Source organism: Danio rerio, chromosome 17 (genome assembly GCF_052040795.2).
Source record: "Danio rerio strain M-AB ecotype USA chromosome 17, GRCz13ab, whole genome shotgun sequence".
Taxonomy (NCBI): domain Eukaryota; kingdom Metazoa; phylum Chordata; class Actinopteri; order Cypriniformes; family Danionidae; genus Danio; species Danio rerio.
Genome location: NC_141037.1, coordinates 29347498 through 29369754, shown reverse-complemented (window position 1 = coordinate 29369754; position 22257 = coordinate 29347498). Strand labels below are relative to the sequence as shown.

The 22257-nt window shown below is 35.9% G+C and overlaps 1 protein-coding gene across 6 annotated transcripts in view; it reads right to left on the bottom strand.

The window, feature by feature from the left end:
* The window catches only part of LOC141378579 (uncharacterized), a 171061-nt gene that overhangs the window by 37667 nt on the left and 111137 nt on the right, over nucleotides 1-22257 (bottom strand). Inside the window, exon 2 of one of the 6 annotated variants that reach the window (XR_015513442.1) lies at nucleotides 1714-2363. The exons of 4 other annotated variants lie outside the window; for them this stretch is intronic. The gene's annotated coding sequence lies outside the window, so the exon portion shown is untranslated. Of the gene's footprint in view, nucleotides 1-955; nucleotides 2364-22257 lie in introns of those variants that run through there. One more of the 6 variants, XR_015513438.1, reaches the window with a different exon arrangement.

Below are 22257 nucleotides of genomic sequence, written 5' to 3'. Positions count from 1 at the left end.
CTCCAAGCTCATGGGAGTCATACACTAGCCTATATTAATTGTGCACCATGCACCATGACTTTAAATACTACTCTGTACACTATTTCTGTTAAGTGACAAGACTTTTTGTTTAAGCAAAGTCAAACCTTGCTGTCCTAATTAAATAATTAAAAATAAAAGCACGATTATAATTCATTATAGCAATATAAGCATAATCTAGAGGACTTTGCCTTTCATAAACCGATTCTGATGCCAAAGGATCAACTAGAAGTCAAGTTAATATTTGTTGCCCATAAAACTTGGATAAGCGACAAGACTTTTATCAGGTGTACATCCCCAGTTGATTGATTATATTATGTATGACAAGTTTTCTAAAATGTTATTTTTAATAATGCCAGCACAAAAATCTGAACACTGGATAAAGTTGTGCTGTAATTTTTTTGTTTTGTTTTTACTAATTAGTGCCAAATGTTTACTAAGGGAATTTTTAGCATCTATTGATATCACAAATTTGATCATAATTCATAAAATACTGTAAACAGTATTCATTAGATACTTATTACACGTTTACTAGTTTTTATTACAATAGTGAATAGTATTTATTTATGAAAATGGGAAAATTGGAATTTATATTTTTTTGTATATCTATTTATTAGGAAATTATATCTAAAAAGTACTAATATCTAACAAAAAATAGTACACAGTTAACTTTCACAATTAACTTTCATTACATCAAAACAAGAACAACAAAACATAACAGTCTACATATAGTTAGTAGACTTCACAATGACAGATCTCCATAAAAGTAAATGGAAAAAATAAACAAACTTATTCATGTAAAAACAAAATAGTTGTCATGATTGAAATAGGGAGTGAAAATAAGAAAGCAAATAAGTAGAAAGAATGGTTAGGTACTAGTATCTGTTAAATAGGTACTAATGAATAATTAGAACATTCATTCATTCATTTTTTTTCTGGCTAATCCCTTTATTAATCAGGGTTCACCACAGCAGAATGAACCGCCAACTTATACAGCATTTGTTTTCAATTTAGCTTATTCAATTCACCTATAGCGCATGTCTTTGCACTGTGGAAGAAACCCACGCAAACACGAGGAGAACAAGCAAACCAGCGACCTTGCTGTGAGGCGATCATGCTACCCACTGCGCCACCGTGATAAATTAGAACATGAAACTCTCAAATAAATAATAGTATTTTATTAACAAGTAATGTATCTTTTAAAGTACTGTACTGAAAACAACCATATTTATCTACAGAATACGCACAATTTTACAATAATAATTTCCAATTACATTTATCATGAATAACTCAAACTCCAAACATGTCTTTCAGCAACGAATGTGTTAAATATTACAGTGCTTTAGGAAATATGCAAAGACAATAATCAGAAAGAACAAAACACACTGAACTCAAAAGAACTTTTTACACTGTTTGTGATACTAATGTTATGTTAAAAGGCCAAGCACAACATTATTTTTCTAATGAATCAAAATAAAGCACAACGTCACATTTAGCTCAGTGAATTATTCGTAGCATAACCTTTTTTTCAAAATGGTCTGACCAGTTGTTTAAACAAACAAGAAGTGCAATTGATCATTTGAAATGCTGTAGTCACGGTGGATAGATGAAATGTTAAAAGGGCTTGCCACATAGAATTTGTTCTACTGTCGTTTATAATGCATCCTGAAAAGACAGCAGCTGTACTAAACTCACCACTAGATGGCAGCAGAAGGCAGCAAATGACCTGCGTCCGACTGTCGGACACCTGAGAGTCATGACGTCATGACGACACAGAGGAGGCTGTGCTACAGATTGACAGTGGCATCCTAGAATACCGAAAGAGTTTCACCGGCAGCTCTTCTGTTCTGACACAGTCGACATTCGTTCAGTCAGTCTGAGGACTATTGTTTGCTACAGCCGTAACAAGAGGTCATGATGGCACAGTTAAACGGCCTGTCAGAACGCAGCGTCTCCCAGTGTCTGCATTGGCAAGACACGTCCGTTTCCCGCAAATAACAACTGCCACCGAGTGTCTCCGTTCACCCCCCTCCTCCTCCTCCTCGCACCTGCCCTGGTCGTTCACTTAGTATGAGATGAGATGCCATTCATGTGTTTGATGGCGCTGCTTGCGTGGATTCCTCCCCTGAGGCAGAGGGACGCCGCTGTTTATCATGAACGGGGGTTTTGCAGTCTCATCATCCATTTTGCGGGAAGCTGGCGCGCATGGGGGAAATTGGATGTCAACTGTGTTTGTCACATTAATGGGAAACATGTGTGATTGTGACAGACAGGAGCTCGCTGTAGCGCTTCACTGCTTCCTTCAGAGCCCTCCAGAGACACGCAGAGAGAGAGAGAGAGAGAGACTGGGGGATCACCAGAGAGAGGAAGAGAGATGGAATAGAAAGTAAAGAAAGAAAGAAACGTTAGAGAGATCAGGAGAGAGGGAAAGGAAAAACAAAAGAAAACATTTAGTCAAAGCTCCACATTTGTGTGTTAGGTTGTCATCACAAGAATGTATGTGAACTGTTAGCTGTCATCGTTATTATTTATCAAAACGAGACTTGCATGTCAGGTGCTTTAAAACAACAACAACAACAACAATAGGACAACACTAAGGGCAAGTTTCAGAAAGGGGGTTAGATGAAAACTCAGAGTATGTTAACCCTGAAATGAGAGAAACTCTGGGTTTTCCGTTTCAAAATGGCAGGTTTGTCAACCTCGAGAAAGCAGGGTAAGTCAAGCCTGTTTCTAAAAGAGAGGTAACTTTAACCCGGAGTCAGTTACCGTGGCCACTTGTGAACCTAACCTGGTCAGGAACAGGTTTTATTCTCTAAACCACAGGTGTCAAACTCAGTTCCGAAAGGGCCGCAGCTCTGCACAGTTTAGTTCCAACCCTAATTAAACACACCTAATCAAACTAACTGAGTCCTTCAGGCTTGTTTGAAACCTACAGGTAAGTGTGTTGAAGCAGGGTTGGAACTAAACTGTGCAGGGCTTCGGCCACCCAGGAATTGAGTTTGACACCCCTGCTCTAAACTCTGAGTTTCTGTCGGACTGCTCCCCTTTTTCAAAGACGTAGCGGCATTTATCTCCTTAGCCTTACGTTTCCACATACCTATTTTAATGCTCATTTTGGAAATGCGCATAAAAAACAATTGATGGAAACGCCATGATGTGCATAAATTTTGAAAATGCGCATAAAAAAACAAACTGAACTGAGTAGGATAAACTTTATGTTCGATAAGAAAAGATGCACATAAACTGCGATGAAAACACTTTTACTAAACAAATTCCAGTATGTGCATTAAAAAAAGTTTGTTATACGAGATCATATGATGATGAAAATGTGTGTGAATAGACAAACCAGCAGGCTGAGCACATGCAAAACATCAGAAATGTTGTCTTGGTTGTTTTAAAATGCCTTAACCGTTTCAGTATTAATGCATATTATTAATTACCTCCAGAGTGTCAAGAACATCTGTTCTCCACGTCTCATGGCTTCAAATGACCCCACATGTTCATTGTGTGTCAAAATTCTCCTCTGAGGCACAAGTCATTTATTAAATAAAGAAAAGATTCACGCAGCTTCTTCTACCGCAGCAAATTCTGGTTTTACTGTTGAAATTTGGCGCCAGTTAATCAGGAAGTGACGATTTTGTCCTCTTTCATTTGAAATGTTGCTTTGTTCACCAGTCTTTTATGCGATATTCCAGGTTGTCACAAATTTAATTAATATTTTTCGATGGAAACATAGCTATTGCCTACATTTTAGTCACTCAAAAAACAAAGTCAAGTGCGAGAATGGCTTGTCCTTTTTTAATGAATAATTAGCTTAAATTCACGGAACTTTGACAGGGACATGTGCTGTAACCAGATTAATGGGATTATTATTCGTTATAAAACTATTTTTTTCAATTCTGCTTACATTCTAAATGTCGCATCAACCTCAACCACTTGATTAATAAAAAAGGCAGACACACAAGTGTACTTTTAAATCTATTAAAACTGATCAACACGTGTAAAAGTGGTAACGTCTGTAAATTTTTTATAAACGTCACACATAACATTCCTTAAATATTTAAATACTTTAAATGTAAAATTATGCGTTAACTTGAGCAGCTGTTTTCCCACACTAACTGTTTCTGTTTCTCTTATGCAGTGGTGTTGCTTTTTTAAATATATACGCTCATATTTGCTATAACTTTGCATGATCAAGTTCAGCTGGAGAAAGAAATGCTGATTTCTTTTTTTCATATGTTGCCATGGTCACTCGTAATATCTGCGCTCCATTGATAATGCCTTTTTATAGTCGCAGTGTTCGCGCTTAACTCTGAGTTGGTCTACTTAAAGTTGATTGACCCAACTCAGATCAACTATTTTGAAACCAAAAACTCAGAGTTTTTAATCTCTCGGTAAATCAACTCAGAGTTCAAGTTTAAACTCCGAGTTGGTTGAACGTCGTTACTGAAACAGGCTCTAAGACAAGTAAAACATCTAAAATAATGGTAATTACAGGGCCGTAGCCAGGGGGTTCAGGTGGTTTGGAAGAACCCTCACTGAAAAAAGTCCACAATTTGTTCCATGCTCATTTGTTCTGTTTTGACTGCTAAGACATCCTGGTGAAAATAACCTATCGAACCAAGCAGAACATGGATATGCTTCTGTGTGACTTCAGCTAATCAGTTTTGGTCAATGACAACACATATTTTTTATGAGTACAACATCCAGCTGTTCAAGAAAACACACAATCTGGTGTAATAGAAGTCATGGATCACTACTGTATTGTTGAGAAAACATTCATATGTAACTTTTATTTTAAATATTGAAACTTATTCTTGAAACATAAAATGATTTTATAGTTTTTAAAATATAGTAATAAGAATAGCATTTCAAAAAAATATTTTAAATATTTAATTAAATATTTTTTTAATTTAAATAAAAAATAATTTATTTTAAAAAACTGATTTTTTTTTTATCATCCATCATTTAAAACAAAATAGCAATTTGGTAAAACTTGTTTTAAAATAAAACTGTATCCTATTGGCAAATAACAAACTGGCCAACCCAATCAACTTTCCTCAATCACAATTTGGCCACTTAGATAATTAACATTTTTGTCTGTTTTAAAGCCTTCCTCTACCAATAATTTTCACTATATATGGTATAGCAGTCAAAAATGGGATAAATAAGCTCACGTAGGGATCAAATTTTGAACTTTATCAGCAGGGTGTGGGTCTTTTAAACCACCCAAACCCCCCTGGCTAGGGAAAGTGGCTCCTGTCAATAAATACAAAAGCATTTTGTCTGTCAGAGCAAACAGTAGCAATAATGTGGTTGCAGTCTGAGAAACAATATTTAATAACCATAAAAATGCACTTCTACATTTTAATGGTAGCTAATAGAGGCAGATGTTATGGCATAGTGCAGTAACAAAATCTACCAGCAGGGGCAAACTGGACCATGCTAACCAGCCAAACCTTGACCTCTCGACTAAAGCACTCATTTTATTTTAGATCACTCATCTTTCTTTCTCCCCCCTTTTTCCTCCATCTTTCCATTGCTCATTGATGCCCAGAGGTAATTAGGCAATTAAGCGCTAATTGAAAAGCTTTGTAGAGAGAGCTGAGGGCTAAGAGATCCCTTAGCAGCACACTGAATCACCTTAACAAGGAAAACAGATACACACACGAGCATGTGATCGCTGCTTAAGAAAACAGAGAAGTATTTATTGAAGATTATAAAGTCATAAACCAAATCAACACCTCAAACATAAGGTAAACAGAATAATCCAGAGATGCACTGATGATGCTGGCTGACAGCAAATGTCTACAGGCTGACGGCGTACATGCGGACTTTCCTGATGTAACTCATGGAAAATATATTCCGTCTGAACCAGTTTCTGTCTGTAACACTATAAAAAGCTTTTAAAACTACATTCAGCGGAGCGCAGTGCACCACAGGACATCGGGCCTCAGAGAAAAAGCAGTTCCTTTGGAGTAAAAGAGAGTATTTTACAGTAGAAAGAATGATTTTGGGAGGATTTGTTTGGGAGGAATCATGCATTTAAAGAGAGATCGAACAAACACCATTAATTTTGAAAAGGAAAGAATGGAGGGAAAGAAAAGGCGTAAGAAAAGAGCTATTCCTCTGGGATCCACGAGGCTTAAGACTGAAGCTTTTAGGGTGGAGGTCAGGGGATCTAGAGATTCAAGGGTTCTGTTTCCTATTTCCAGGGGTATAAAGTTGCAGATTAAAGGTGTTCGCTGTCTTTGTCCAAGATTTGTACGTTTCTGAGTGATTCCAAATGGAGGTTTTGCTTGGAAAGATGTCAGAGATCCTCTTCTCTGTGCTGTTCCTATTTATAGATTTTTGCAGTTTTCTTAAGTGTTCCTCGATGTTCCTCAGAGGCCTTCTATCTGATCCCTAGTGTTTGCAAAGGGCAACCATATTTTCCACACCTCATCCCGCCGTTTTCTTTGCTGATGGGGAAACTTTACACTTGACAAGAAAAATGAATTAAAATGGTGAACTGCTGCCGTGTTAGCAGGTAGAAGTGCTAACATATATAGGCATCTGAACTGCTCTTGCCGGCAGCCTGTGTAAAGTGAGCGTAAATAATCATTATTCTTAATTTAATGGCGTTTAAGATGCATTAGCTCCTCTATAATTACTTAAAAACTCAATTACAAGAATCCACTGAAGTGCAAGCTTCAGCTGCAGGGCTTAAGCCAAAAACAGTAGAAATGAATGGATGGGTGGAAGAATAGTTGAGGAAAAACGGTGTGATGCATTGCAAGGTGGAGGTGTAAAACATAGGCATCACTTGGGCATCACCATATATATATATACACACACACACACACACACACACACACACACACACGCACACGCACACACACACACACACATACACATACATATATATATATATATATATATATATATATATATATATATATATATACATATATATATATATATATATATATATATATATATATATATATATATATATATATATATATATATATATATATATGAGCAATTTCACACTCGTAGCAGTGCAATATGGCTGTAGATCAGCACTGGTGAGAGGCATACTTTCGCACGAGGCTGCAGGCCGTATCCATAATCGTGGACCAGGCCATATCTTGAGCAGATATGCTGTGGTGGTCATGGAGGAGTGGAGAGCATGAGAATGATTACTGAAAGACAGTTGGCATTTCTGTGTGGAGTTTGCATGTTCTCCCCATGTTCGTGTAGGTGTTTCGGTTTCCTCCACAGTCCAAAGACATGCGATATAGGTTAATTGAATAGGCTAAATTGGCCATAGTGTTTGTTTGTAAAAGAGTGTGTGAAAGAGGTGAAAAGGTGTTTCCCAGTGTTGGGTTGTGGCTGGAAGGGCATCCAAAACATATGCTGGTAAGTTAGTGGTTCATTTCGCTTCGGCGACCCCTGATTAATAAAGTGACTAAGCCGAAAATAAAATAAATGAATAAACAAATAAATTATGTTTGGAATAAAACACGGCACATTGAGTGCTATTTTATTAAACATAAAACTTACTTCTCATTACACAGTGATTTGAAAATATTGCTGATCTGTGCAAATGCTAATTTGATAACTTCATCAATAGTGTCGGCCGTGAGATTCTGTAGGTCAGCGGACGAATGACTAAAATGTCAATATATTTATATTTGTACATAAGAGAGGATTCTGAATTCTGAATTCACCTTTTTTGTAGAGTTGTGTCAAATGTTTCAGTCAAAATACAAATATATTGGTCTTGTTTTTTCTAGCATGGGACCAAGCCTAAAAGAAAATGAATGAATGTATCAGGTAACAACTAAATTTTTTAAGTTATGCAAAGTTTAATTTAGGGCCAGCACAATGACGCAGTGGGTAGTGCAATCACCTCACAGCAAGAAGGTTGCTAGTTCTAACCCTGGCTGGGTCAGTTGGTATTTCTGTGTGGAGTTTGCATGTTCTCTCCTTATTTGCATGGGTTTCCTGGGTGTGAATGCAAGAGTGTATGGATGTTTCCCGCTGTTAAGTTGCGGCTGGAAAGGCATGATTTTTTTTACAGTATAGTCAAATTTGTAAAAACTAAGAATTTAACTAATAAATAAAACTAACAATAAAACTAATTTGATTGTCCAATGTGATTGTACTGCCTGTAAATTAGTAAATGGTTGAAATGTTAATTAATTTGCAGTGTGTGCATGCACTGTAAAAAATGCAGGGTTTCTTATGTTGTCCCAACATAAATCTATTTACTTAACAGATATAAGTGGATTGAACATAAAACAATCCTACAATCAATACAAACAATCCCTTTAAACAGTTCATTTGAAATAAGTTGTTTGAACATGCAGCAAATATATATATCTTGACTATAGAAAAAATGGTCTGTGATGCTTACATGCGATGTACAACATTCGTACATGATCTAAACATACAGTAAAAACCATCTTATTTAAATTGCATTTATGTGCAGCTAAGCAGTTTGTTCGTGTAACTACTATGAAAATAGAGTAAAAATGTAATGAGAGAAACTGAGAGTGACAGAGAGGAACAGCTCTTTGGAGATTTGCTGGATGGAGGGAAAAGCAGATGGCTTTACCTGCTGGTTGGTGTGGGTGGATCAGTGTGCACACTTCTGTACATGTGTATGTGTGTCCTCATGCGTGTGTGTTTACATGGGTCAGCAGGGTTATGCCAGCTCCATCTCTGTTCTGGGCCAGATGGTATCGGAGAGGAGGGTAGACCCCCGCTACCAAGTAAATATAGTTTGCCAGGCCAACAGAGAGATTCGTATAGAACATTTGAAGAAAACAACGCGCTTGAGAGAAAATATGTTGCAGGGATGGGGTAAACTATTGAACACAGTGTTATAAAAATCACATAGTCCTTAGTACTCTATAAAAAGTATCTGTTAATTACCATTTTGCTGTATTCCATGAATCACAGATGTAATTCTTCATATTTACCGGTTTGAAGTGTATCATGAGACCTTGATCTCTCTACAAAAATGTTAAAATAGTTTAACAAAGTGACTTTTTTTTGCCATTTTTGTATAGTTTGAAACAATATAATGAATAAGAAACAATGTATATATAAATATATCTATAAAATGAGTTCTAATAGCTCATTATCATAACTCCATAATAATGAAACAGGTCATGGTCCAGTACTCACTGACTTTGTCAGATGGTGTGAGGAGTCATAACTTCAGTTAAATGATTTAAAGACAAAAGATATGATCATTGATTTAGGAAAGCTGCTTACACACAGGTGAGCACTTTAAACCATTAGCGCCATTAAAAATCAGACTGTTGAAAGTGTGCAGTCATACAAATACCTTGGCACAATTATTGACTCTAAATTTTCCTTTAATGAGAATTGTGCAGCAGTGTGTAAAAAGGGGCACCAGCGACTATTTTGCTTGAGAAAGTTGAATTATTTCCATATTCCAACACTTTTTCCAAGTTTTATATTTTCCAACACATGATGACTCTATTTTATCATGCTATTCTTGAATCGGTTTTATCCTTTGCTTTGGTGTCATGGTTTGGGAATCTTTCTGTCAAGAATAAAAACTCACTAAATCAAATAGTTAAGTGGTCCAGTAAGCTGACCGGGGTGTCACTAGCCAATCTAGAGGCAGTGTACACTAGGCAGCTAAAGAGAATCACAAATTCAATTTTAAGTGACACTGCTCAACCCCTACACTCAGAGTTTCAGCTCCTTCCTTCCGTTCGCAGGTTTCTAGTATTAAGCTGTAGAACGAAACAATACAAAAACTGTTTCATACCAGCAGCCATTAGACATTTAAATAGAACTAAATAGACTTAATAGACATTAGACTAAAGACATTAGACAGACTAAAGCAGAGATGTTTCGGTGACTTGTATATTTTAGATCATTTTAAACATTTACTTGGGGAGGGGGGTGGACACTTAAAGTGATTATTTATTCTTTATGTTTACGTTTTATGTCTTAATGTGCATTTGTTGCTGTTAATGTGCGAGTTCCTTTGTGTGGCACTGTTGTGAGATGAGGACTCTTGACTGCAAACCAAAACCTTCCTTTAAGTATAAATAAAGTAACCTACCTACCTACCTAAGTCTCACTCAAATGATAGGCTGTTTTGTTTCCCAAACAAGTGGTTTATTCATCAAGGTGAAATTACTCATGCACTGACATCCATTCAGTAAATAAATAGAAATGGTCTTGCTCACTTGTTTTTATTCACTCGTTTAAGTGGACTATTAGTGGACTAATGTAGGGAATAGTGGATGAAGTTATAGGAGGCGATTTTAAATACAGCCATGGGCTAATGTCTATTAAGATGCACCTGAGAGTAATCAAGTTAATGAACCAATCAGAAAAAGACGCATAAAGCAAAAGAAGCACAATGAGGGTAAATGGAATCATACCGGATGAAGACAGACCTGTTGTGAGCTCAGAGGTTGTAATAAAGTGTACAGTACATGCTTTTGCTCAACTGATAAATTTGTAGTGATGCAATTCATTTTTTTATATAGTCATGTTTAATTACAGAATACTTCAGACAAAATTTTAGCAACCCCATGCTCATCAACCTTTCCAAAATAGTTGAACTTTTTATACTTTGTTTGCTTAGACCTGTATTTTACAGTAGGCCACTGTAAAATACTCAAAAATGTCTCTGTCAATGCTTTCAAACATTTTTATTTGATTTACCAAAGTCACACAAGTGCCAATTTCACATGTTACCTCCATAATGGAGAGATGTCACATTCATAACAAAGATTTTTCCTCATAAACACATTGACTTTTGTTCTATAGGGAGACAACTCTTATAACTTTGATTAGCATTATTTCCTTTTGGTTGTGCTGTTTAATTCACAGAAAGTCTAAAAAGTATGCTGTATACTCTAAAATCACAGATTTTTCTTTGTCACACCTATAACGCATGCTTATTGTCAGATCCCATAACTCTGAGCAAAATAAAAACAGATGGGATCTTGACCATCTTGGATCCAAACTTTGTTTTTTCATTAGGAAGAGGGTCATTTGACACATTAAACTCATTGAGAATTTTACAAGAAAAACAATGATGTGCTTGGTTTTGACAAAACTTTGTTCTTTCATGAGTTATTTACAAGTTTCTGACCACTTAAATAAAATGTGTTCAATGTGCTGCCCATTGTGCTGGATTGTCAATGCAACCCTCTTCTTCCACGCTTCACACACTGATAGCAACACCACAGGAGAAATGCCAGCACAGGCTTCCAGTTTTCGTAGTTTTAGGTGCTGCACATCTTATTTCTTCACACCATAGACAATTGTCTTCAGATGACCCCAAAGATAAAAGTCTAATGGGGTCAGATCGGGAGACTTTTCAGGAAACTGTTCATCTAGGAATGCTCGGACCCATAATGTGGTGGTGCACCATCTTGCTGGTAAAACTCAGGGATCATGCCAACTTCAGTGCATAAAGAGGGAAACACATCATCATGTAGCAATTTCAAATATCCAGTGGCCTTGAGGTTTACATTGATGGAGAATGGCCCCACTATCTTCATCGTCTATGGTGTGAAGATACAAGATGTGCAGCACCTGAAACTACGCAAACTTGAAGCCTGGGCTGGCATTTCTCCTGTGGTGTTGCTATCAGTATGGGAGAAGAGGGTTGCATTAATAATCCAACACAATTGACAGCACATTGAACACATTTTATAAGTGGTTAGAAACGTGTAAATAACTCAAGAAAGATTAAAGTTACATTAAAACCAAGCTCATTATTGTTTTTCTGGTGAAATTCCCGATAAGTTTTATGTGTTAAATGAACCTCTTCCTTTAAAAAAAAAAACTAAAGTTGGATCCAAGATGGCCGACTTCAAAATGGCCATCATGGTCACCACCCATCTTGAAAAGTTTGCCCTCTCACATATACTAATGTGCCACAAACGGGACGTTAATATCACCAACCATTCCTATTTTATTAAGGTGTATCCATATAAATGGACCGTACATACACTTTTACCTTCTTTGATGTAGTTTTACAAAAATAAAAGACATTGAGAAGAGCAATTGCCCTTAAAGTCACTAATTACCTAATCTGCTTTCTGCTGTTCTAGTAAACTTTTGGTTAAGCAACAATTGATTGAAACAGAATAAAGGTAATAATTATTATGCCTATTATTAAATAGTTGTATTTGTATATCATTTTAAACAACCCCATTCAATATGTACAACAAGAAATAAAAAGAAGCTTTGATACTCAGGGGGAGAATGTCTGAACGTCTTTTTTTGTTGTGCTTGAATGTTAAAGTGGTCCTCCTATGAATTGTCAGTCACTGATATGGGCCCCCACCAATTTGAGTTTGAGACCCCTGCTCTAGTTTGGTCAAGAAGTTTTACTTGAATAACATATGAGAAAGAAAATCTCACAACTTTCATTTTATCTTGTAGTCCTAACTTATGAACAGCTGTTCTAATAGAGTGTGTGAAGCATTATTGATGTAAGGGTATGACAAAGTTTTGAAATGGTTGTGATTGGAGTGAGACAAAAAAAAAAACAAAAAAAAAAAAACAATCAATCACATGTACAATTTGCAAAATACCATACATAAATGATCTCTTAGCGAGATAACACAAATCAATAGCAATTTAACACACGCTTTCTTAGAAATTTCAAGATGTAATGTAATTACCTTTTGTAATGAACAATGCAAGATGGTGACGAGTTATTTTTAAAACACGTTATTGCACGCACGGTTTTCCTCCCACACTCTCATAATAAAGTAGATATAGACAAATGCTGAGGGACTTTTCTCTTCAGGAGCTGCTTTAGATGACTAATCAGCAGCAACAGTGAGAGAGGAATTAGCATTTTCCCTGCTGCAGGAACTGCTCACTTAATTACAGCTTCACTCTGCCACTTCACCGGCCCCCTCTCTCCTAAACACACTGCTCTCTTTCTGTCACACTCTCTTTTGCTGTTTCTTTCCATAATTTCATCTGTTTTTCGCTCCCCCTCTCTCTGTCTCAATCAGGATTCTATTGTGTGCTCCGAGTATTTGGTACTCTGAACCAGGCACAGGCTTGTCAGTCTAGATTTGCTTTCATCATCAGCTTCTACTGTGTTTAAGTGGCTCCCAATTACTTACCGCCTCTCTTTCTGTCTCTCTCTATCTTTCTCTCTCTTGCACACCTGTAATCTGTTTCACAATGTACAGTTCAGCATGAATGTTAAACATGGTAAAAACATGGTTATTTTTATTTTTATTTTTTTAATGAATCAATATTCAACTTAGAAACTGATTTTTATCACATTGTCAGTCTCTCTCGGGCATCTACCAGTAGCTAATATACAAATATTTCCTGTATTGCTCTCCCTGCAGATTTCTTGTTTTATCTTCATTATTATATGATTTTGGAATGCCTGATTCGTGAATGTAGATTTATAATCTGCATTGAATCGGATAATTCTAATATTTCATTGGACCGGCTTTAGCTTTGATTACAGCATGCATTCAACCGTGGCATCATTTTAATATGCTTCTGCACATCACAACATTTATTCCCATCCAGAGTTTTTTTCACCAAGATCATGTTTTAATGATGGGCAAGTCTGAATAATTATGTATCTCATGCTCACTGAACTACTCTTTCACAAATTGAGCTTTTCGAATCCTGGTATAATAATTTTGAAATATGTCTGTGCCATCAGAGAAGAAAAAAAAATCTATTGATGGAATAACCTGATTCAAGATTATTGATTTAATAATCACGAAATGAGTTGACTCATAAAGTTGAATCTAGACCTGACCAGTTGCAGTATCCTATATCATAGCACTGCCCCCACAGGTTTGTAAGGTCGGCACTAAACAGGATGGGAACATCCCTTCACCTGCCTTCCTTCTTACCCCAATGCGCCCATCACTCTGGAACAGGATAAATCTAGACTCATCACACCCTCTTCTCCTGAGTCCAATCTTTATGCTCCCTAGCAAACCAAAGCCTTTTTTTTTTTTTTTTTGTATTAGCCTCACTGCTCAATAGTTTTCTTAAGACTACACAGCTGTTTAGTCTCAGTCTTTAGGAGTTCTCTTTGCATTATTAATTTGAAAATGCTCTTACTTTAATATGGTCATGAGTATTACTGTCGGGTTTTTATGACTTGAATTCACCAGACATTTAAAATGATCGGCAATCTCGAGCAGTCCAGATTTTTTTCAGGACCACATTTCTTGCTCAAAAATGATTTTTAATTATTTTTAATAATGCATTGGACAGTTCTTAACTTAATATTGTTGTTTTTAGCAGTATCTTCAGATGTTTTCTTTGCTTGGTGAATGCCAACAATTTTACCTTTCAGAACAGATTAACATCTTTTCCATGATCACAGGAGGTATCTTCTGATATGTTTTTTTTTATAATTAAATAACAGACTACTGGGGCAGCGCTGTCGCCTCACAACAAGAAGGCCGCTGGTTTGAGTCCTGGCTGGGTCAGTTGGCATTAGTGTGTGGAGTTAGTATGTTCTCCCTGTGTTTGTTTGGGTTTCCTCTGGGTGCTCCGGTTTCCCCACAGTTTAAAGACATGCGGTATTAGTGAATTGGGTAAGCTAAATTGTCGGTAGTGTATGTGCGCAAATGAGAGTGTATGGGTGTTTCTCAGTGATGGATTGTAGCTGTAAGAGCATCTGCTGCGGAAACCATGTGCTGGATAAGTTGGCAGTTCATTCCGCTGTGATGACCCCAGATTAATAAAGGGCCGAAAGCCGAAAAAGAAAATGAAAGAATAACAAACTACTCCCTAAATCAGTTAGGGTTAAATTTTTATTTATATGCTTTTTTAAAGACAGGTAAAGTATAATTTAATAATTTTGAGCGCTGCAATTTAGAAAAGAAAAAAATATTATGTAAAGTGTAGCACTCATCAATTCTAGTGTTTAGTAAGCTGTCCAAACGGGACAAATGCCACAATGACCAGCTGTCAACACTCCCAATTTAATAAACACCAACAAGCAAAGCAATGGCAAACAAAAAAAATACAGTTGAAGTCAGAATTATTAGCCCCCCAGTATTATTAACCCCCCTGTTTATTTTTTCCCCAATTTCTGTTTAACGGAGAAAATATTTTTTGAAACACATTTCTAAACATAATAGCTTTAATAACTCATTTTTAACAGCTGATTTATTTTATCTTTGCCATGATGGCAGTAAATAATATTTGTCTAGATATTTTGCATGACTTTTATACAGCTTAAAGTGACATTTAAAGGCTTAACTATTAATTAGGTTAACTAGACAGGTTAGGGTATTTAGACAAGTTATTGGATAATGATGGTTTGTTCTGTAGACTATTGAAAAAATATATTGCTTAAAGGGGCTAATAATTTTGTCCTTAAAATGGTGTTTAAAAAATTAATAACTGCTGTTTTTCTAGCCAAAATAAAACAAATTAGACTTTCTCCATAAGTAAAATCATTATCAGACATGCTCTGAAAATTTGGGGAAAAAAATAAATTAAAAGGGGGCTAATAATTCTGACTTTAACTGTAAGTGAAGTGTCCATATGCTCAACAAGCAAAAATAATCTAATGTATCAATCACAAGCAAATAACTCTTATGACTGATTCTGGTTAGTGTATTTAAGACATGTTTAGTTTATCCATATTCATGACACAGGTGACTCAAAAAAACATGAAAAATTACCCTTATGAGCTATTTAATGATTTTAAACAGATGTGTTATCAATCCGAATCAGTCCGAAACCTTGGATAATTCACCACATTTAGCAAGATGTCTTTGTTATAGTATAAAATATACAAATATAAAACATACTCAAATGAATCAGAATCTAATCAAATGTTGGTCACTTTATTTAAAGGCACAAATCTTGCTATTAACTATTAACCAAAACTTAGCATGATAAACTAGCTACTTTTGTATGGTTAATAATTTAATCGTTAGATTTAGCTATTGGGTAAGATTATGGACGTATAATAATAATAATAATAATAATAATAATAATAATAATAATAAAATATTTTATTTGTAATGAGCTTTTCTTAGACTCAAAGTGCTAGATCATACAGAATAAGATCATACAGTACTTTATAATTATTAATAAACAACCAATATCTTAATAAAAGGCAAATAAGCCAGTAGTTATTAATAATAATTGGTACTTAACTAAAGTGTTACCCAAATTTTAAAATTGAATCAAATCAAAACTACTGTATGTGTAACAAAAATCTCTTATTTGTCTCTAATTTGTCAAATCTCAAACAACAAATTTCTAGACAATACATGGGAGGCTGAGCCAGACAGAACAAGACATGAATGCAGACTAAATTACCACTGTCTTAATGTAGCTTTCATATGCCTGAACAGTTCATAAACTTAAAAGACTGAATGCAAAGGTCAGTTCACTAAAGTTATCTAAAAGCCAACGCGCAACATGCATTCCATCTCTCCTGTCTCTGTAGACGTCAGTTATTTTCACACCTGTCCCCTGCCTTTTTCTCAGCGCTATAGAAAGCTTCAGAACACCTTGACCTTTTAATGGAGTCCAAACCGATCACCAGTATTTTTCTAGAACTGCCCAAGCACTGTATGCTGTCTGTATAGTTTGATATTCATGAGATAGCTCAAAATAACCCTCCAGCCAGATAATTGGAATTTTAATTATGCATGATATTAACCTTGAAACAAAAACAATGCTGTTCTATTACCCTTGTGATGTTGTCTGTCTTACAGTGATTCCATGAACCATTTCATTCTGAATTGACTCTGAGTCTGTCGAAATGGCTTCAGCTGCAGGCAAAGTGTGCTGTAGGACACTTTTATGAGACAGTCATTTTGCAGATTAATTCCTTTTATAGCACATCTTTTACAGAACAAAGAGAAAAACAAGAAAACACGACAAGAAGGGGAAAGGAAAAAAACAGAAGATCAAGCATGAGGAAGAGCAGATATGCAGGGTGGTGTCTGCTGTCACACTGGGAGGAAAAGAAGAGAAAAAAATCATCCATTAAACCTTCATTATTCAACTAATGACTCAAATTGTTCCATTATAATATGGCAAAAAATTTCACAGGGTCTCCAAGCTCTAACAGAACTGCTGAAATTGGACATTTCAGCAAAATTAGAGCTGTAATTTGCTACATTACCATTTCAAATCTTGAGAGATAAACTAGCTGAATTAAGCATGAGAGAATTTACCATCATGAGACTATTAATACCTCCTGAACTAGAATGAGTCTTGGGGAAAAATGATCAGATTTCCATACAGCGGTGTCAAGTAACAAATTACAAATACTCAAACTACTGTAACTGAATAGTTTATCTCAGAAATAATTTACCTAGTAGTTTTAAAAATGTGTACCTTTCCTTTGAGTACATTTTTAGTGCAGTATCGGTACTTACACTCCACTACTGTCCTTCAACCTGCACTCACTACTTTATTTTTTTGTCTATGGGGATTAGAAAAATCAGTCCTGTGATTCCTGTCCAAATCAAATCTGCACATAGAAGGTAAATCATATCATAATAAACTACCTTGAGACATGGGTGATTTATAAGTGCAACAACCTGTTTGGAAGCATTAAAAATGTCCAAAAGAAGATGTTTAAAATATTTACATGCATTGACCCAGAGACAGGCATAAGACGTCAACATTGATGTTGTACCCAACGTCGTAGGGATGTTGCATTTTGTTTGGAAATGAAAATCAAGTTGAAGTCAGAACCGAACGTCAGGCCAACGTTAATGGCCAACCTAAAATCAACATCTAATGATGTCACAGCTTGACATTGTGTGGACATTACCACTATGACGTCTATCAGACGATAGATTTTGGTTGCTATACCTGACGAATAAATGTCAGAAGATGTTGGCTTGACGTTGGATTTTGATAATTTTATAACACAACCTAAAATCAACCAAATATCAACATCATTTGATGTCATTTTTGGACATCAAAATAATGTTGTCCTTAGATGCTGGCTAGACATTGAAGTCTGGTCACCTGACGTCACAACCTAAATCTAACCTAACAATAATGTCTTATGACGTTGTGTGCCTGCTGGGCAATAATTAAATGCACTACAGAATGTTACAGTACGTTTACACACATCCACAAATTCACTACTCACTACTCTTTAGTAATTTTAAAAGGGCTACTTTTTCAGAACTCTTTCCACCACTGTTTCATACCTATGTTCAGTTTTCTTGCTATGCGACAGAAATAATGACATCAAAATGAAGATCTTGCTAAACTATTAATTAAAAGAAGCAATTTGTTCATTAAGGTCATGTAAGCTGCATCTCATTTGCATTTAAAAAGATGTGGAAACTGTGTTTTTGCGCACAATACAATAAAAGTTCTGAGATTAAATTTCACAGACACATTCTAGGGAAAGCCAAGAATTATATTCCATCTTTACAAAACATCATAATATGACCCATTTCATTTATAAAACAGCTAAATGAAGACTCCTAAATCAAAAGAGATGATTACTGTCGCCATTCTGCAGTTCATGGTCATTTGATTACATCATATGTAATACAGATTGCACTAACCATGTCAGCTTAAAATAAAACTGCATTCTTTTACTGAAAAACGTCATTTCTTTTCTGTGATGGTGAGTCGAAATGCAGTACAAAAAGTCATCCAAAGAAAATACATCATCTTCTCTAATTACATATTGCAGGGTGTTTCTGTGCTTCTACTATTCTTCATAATCACACAGGCATTTCCGCTCAGTTAAGTTTGGTTACCAACTTGGGTATAAAGTAGGGATGTAACGGTATTGTAAATACCGTCATACCGCAATATTAATTTTTTTTCGATATTACCGAAGTCGCATGACTCGGTAAAACTATAGGTCTTCTGAGAAAATTTGCTCAGGCGAATGAAGCGAACGGGAGGTAACGAAAACTACAATTGCCATCAGCCCATGCTTGTCCATCATCCCTTGCGGTCTGTTGTTGCTACAGATCCAGTAATGCGGAAATGGAGTGTGCTGCTAGAAGCGGGGATGAAAAGAGCTGGAAAACTCTAAAGCAGGTCGCACACCAGAAGCGCCGCTCGGCGCCGCGACACGGCGCGTACATGACAGATTAAAGTATCGCACACCAGACGCGCACATTCGAATGATATTTAACATGAAACTAATCAGATGGCGCTCTGTGGCGCGGCTGAAAAATGAACTGCGTCCTGAGCCGTCGCCGGGCGCCGCCGACAGCCGCCGACTTGCGGCGCCGGTGTGTGTATCCTGATAGAAACCTATGTTTAGAATTCTAAAATACATGGCGCTGCGTGGCGCGCCGCCGAGCGTCGCTTCTGGTGTGCGACCTGCTTTACACGCACAGTTCAGTCCTGCATTATCTCCGTGTAAGTTCAGACTTCGCAAGTTTGATCAAGGCTGCAGTCTCTTCTTCTCAGTTTGATATGGAAAAGCAGATTATACCGAGGACACGGGTAAATCTTCAAAGGGAACAGTGTACTTTATAACTTCATTCACATCACCCTGGCTTCGTTGTTTCACTTTCTCAACAATAAAATGTAAACATGATTTAAGGAACTGCCTATTTTCATTTTAATATTAGCAACTTAGACAGCAGAAATGTTGAGGCGCCGTGCTGCATGAGCGTTATCACTGTGTGGATATTTATAACAAAACGGAGCCGATAACAACTGCCTCCTTTCAATTTCAGTGAAAATACGAAACACAGCCTCTCTTTTGCTGAGTATCAGTTTTAAGAATCGATAATGGCCATTTTAAAAGTATAACATACAATAAGTTTTTACATTATAGGAAATAAAGGCGATCAGTCAATATACAGAATGTACGTGGTTACATTAATCATTAACTTATCTTTGCGCTCAGCCAAAACACGTTACCTGAGAACAAGTAATAGATTCCAATGCCCAAAGTCAGGGAATATGTCGTTAGATAAAGACAACAAGATAAATGAAATATCCCGTTTAATAAATATAGTGAGATTAGATCCAGCGGGAGATGCTTGATGAGAAGTCCGACTAGCAGAGCTCTCATCTGGGTAGATGGGCTGAGTGTGATTAAATGTTGAATGTGATGAGTTTTCAACAATACTAAATTGAAACTTTATTTTTTTACATGGTTTAATAATTTTTTTTTATTAAAATTGAAGTTCCTGTTTCAAAGCTTACAGATAGATGGCTAATTTGTATGTCATTGACACTTTTGGCACTTTTTTGGAGTATTTTCATAAGTTTTGTTTTTTCCTGTAAATGATTCAATAAATACCGTATCGTGACATTCATACCGAGGTATTACCGTACCGCGAAATTCTTATACCGTTACATCCCTAGTATAAAGTCTTAATGTTTTTCCCTCATTGGTTTCTGGCACACTCCACTGCAGCATCAGTTCATAATCTCTGCTTCCTCTCAACTTCACAAAACATTAGACCTGTTTCCATGCGCCAGCACAGCATTAATGAAGGAGAGCTGTAATTATACACTGAATATTTCTTTAATAATGGCCATAAATTATAAAATGGCTATCGAAAGTGTGCCATTCACAATTATTACACTGGAAAAAGCAAGGTACTTTAATTAAAGTGAGTAAACCTGTTCCCTGAAAAGCACTAATTTGACTTTACTTTAAAAAAGTTAATTGAAAATTGGCTTGATTAAATGTGTATTATTATGCACATAGTTTAAGGCAAAAAAAAAGTTTTATTTAATTTTTAGACAACAGATTTACAAATTTTTTAAAGTAAATTAATTGCTTTTTACTGTGTACAAATTTGATTGTCAAAAGGTATAACTTACGAAGTAGCTTGAAGAAGCAGCTTACATTAACAGGCTGTATTTGATCATTTTCTTACACAAAAAGGAAAACAGAATGAATATATGGGAGTTTTGAAAAGGCTAAATTGGGGTTACGTTTGGTTACCGACTTGGGTATGAAGTCTTAATGGTTTTCCCTCATTGGTTTCTGGCACACTCCACTGCAGCATCAGTTCATAATTTCTGCTTCCTCCCAACTTCACAAAACATTAGACCTGTTTCCATGCGCCAGCACAGCATTAATGAAGGAGAGCTGTAATTATACACTGAATATTTCTTTAATAATGGCCATACATTTTAAAACGGCTATAGAGAGTGTGCCATTCACAATTATTACACTGGAAAAAGCAAGTTACTTTACTTAAAGTGAGTAAACCTGTTCCCTTAAAAGCACTAATTTGACTTTACTAAGTAAACCCATTGTATCAGTTAAAATGGCTTGATCTTTTGCTCACGTACTGTAGTAGGAGGAGAAAAATTATAATTGTGTTGTCATGAAATATCAACTTCAATGGATTGTATTGTTTTTAGAAGTGTTTGGCATAAGAGATAACTACAAGTAATCAGGATACTTTTCATGACGTTATAACATACCTTTAAATTTACAGAAAAAAGATTTTAATTTAAATTTTTTTTTTTAAATGATATATTAAAAGGCACCTATTTGACCCCTTTTACAAGATGTAAGATAAGCCTTTTCTGTCTTCAGAATGTGTCTGTAAAGTTTTAGCTCAATATACCAGATTTTTTTATTGCAGAATTTGCCCATTTTGGTGTCCAAATACATTGTAGCTTTTTTTTTATATAGCCTGTGGCTTTAAATGAAAATGAGCTGCTTCTCCTCACTCACTGCTCCCACGTGTGTGCCTGCTTCTCATCATGCGTTACATTAGATAAATATTAGTCTGTGATAGAGACAGACACAGATGAAGCTAAAATACACCTCATTGGTCAAAAATCTCAAGTAAGTTTAATTGATGTATTTGTGGTGGTATCGATTTAAGCCTTTCTGAAATGATGAGTCTCACACAAATTACGCTTGCAACTCACACACACACACACACACACACACACACACACACACACACACACACACACACACACACACACACACACACACATATATATATATATATATATATATATATATATATATATATATATATATATATATATATATATTAGCATTAACGGACACCTTGTGGCCGTGGTGGAAAAAAAGAGTTCAGTGGATATGTGAATAACTGTTATTATGGAGACATGGCACCTATCCATCAATTCGGTGTGCCGGAAAAACATTGCAGTCCAAAAATGTTTCAGTCCTATTTTAATGTCAGAAAAAAAAGACTTGTTGGGTTTATATCATTCCATAATGACTGTGGACACACTATACCTACACACAGTTCTGTCCAAACAGCT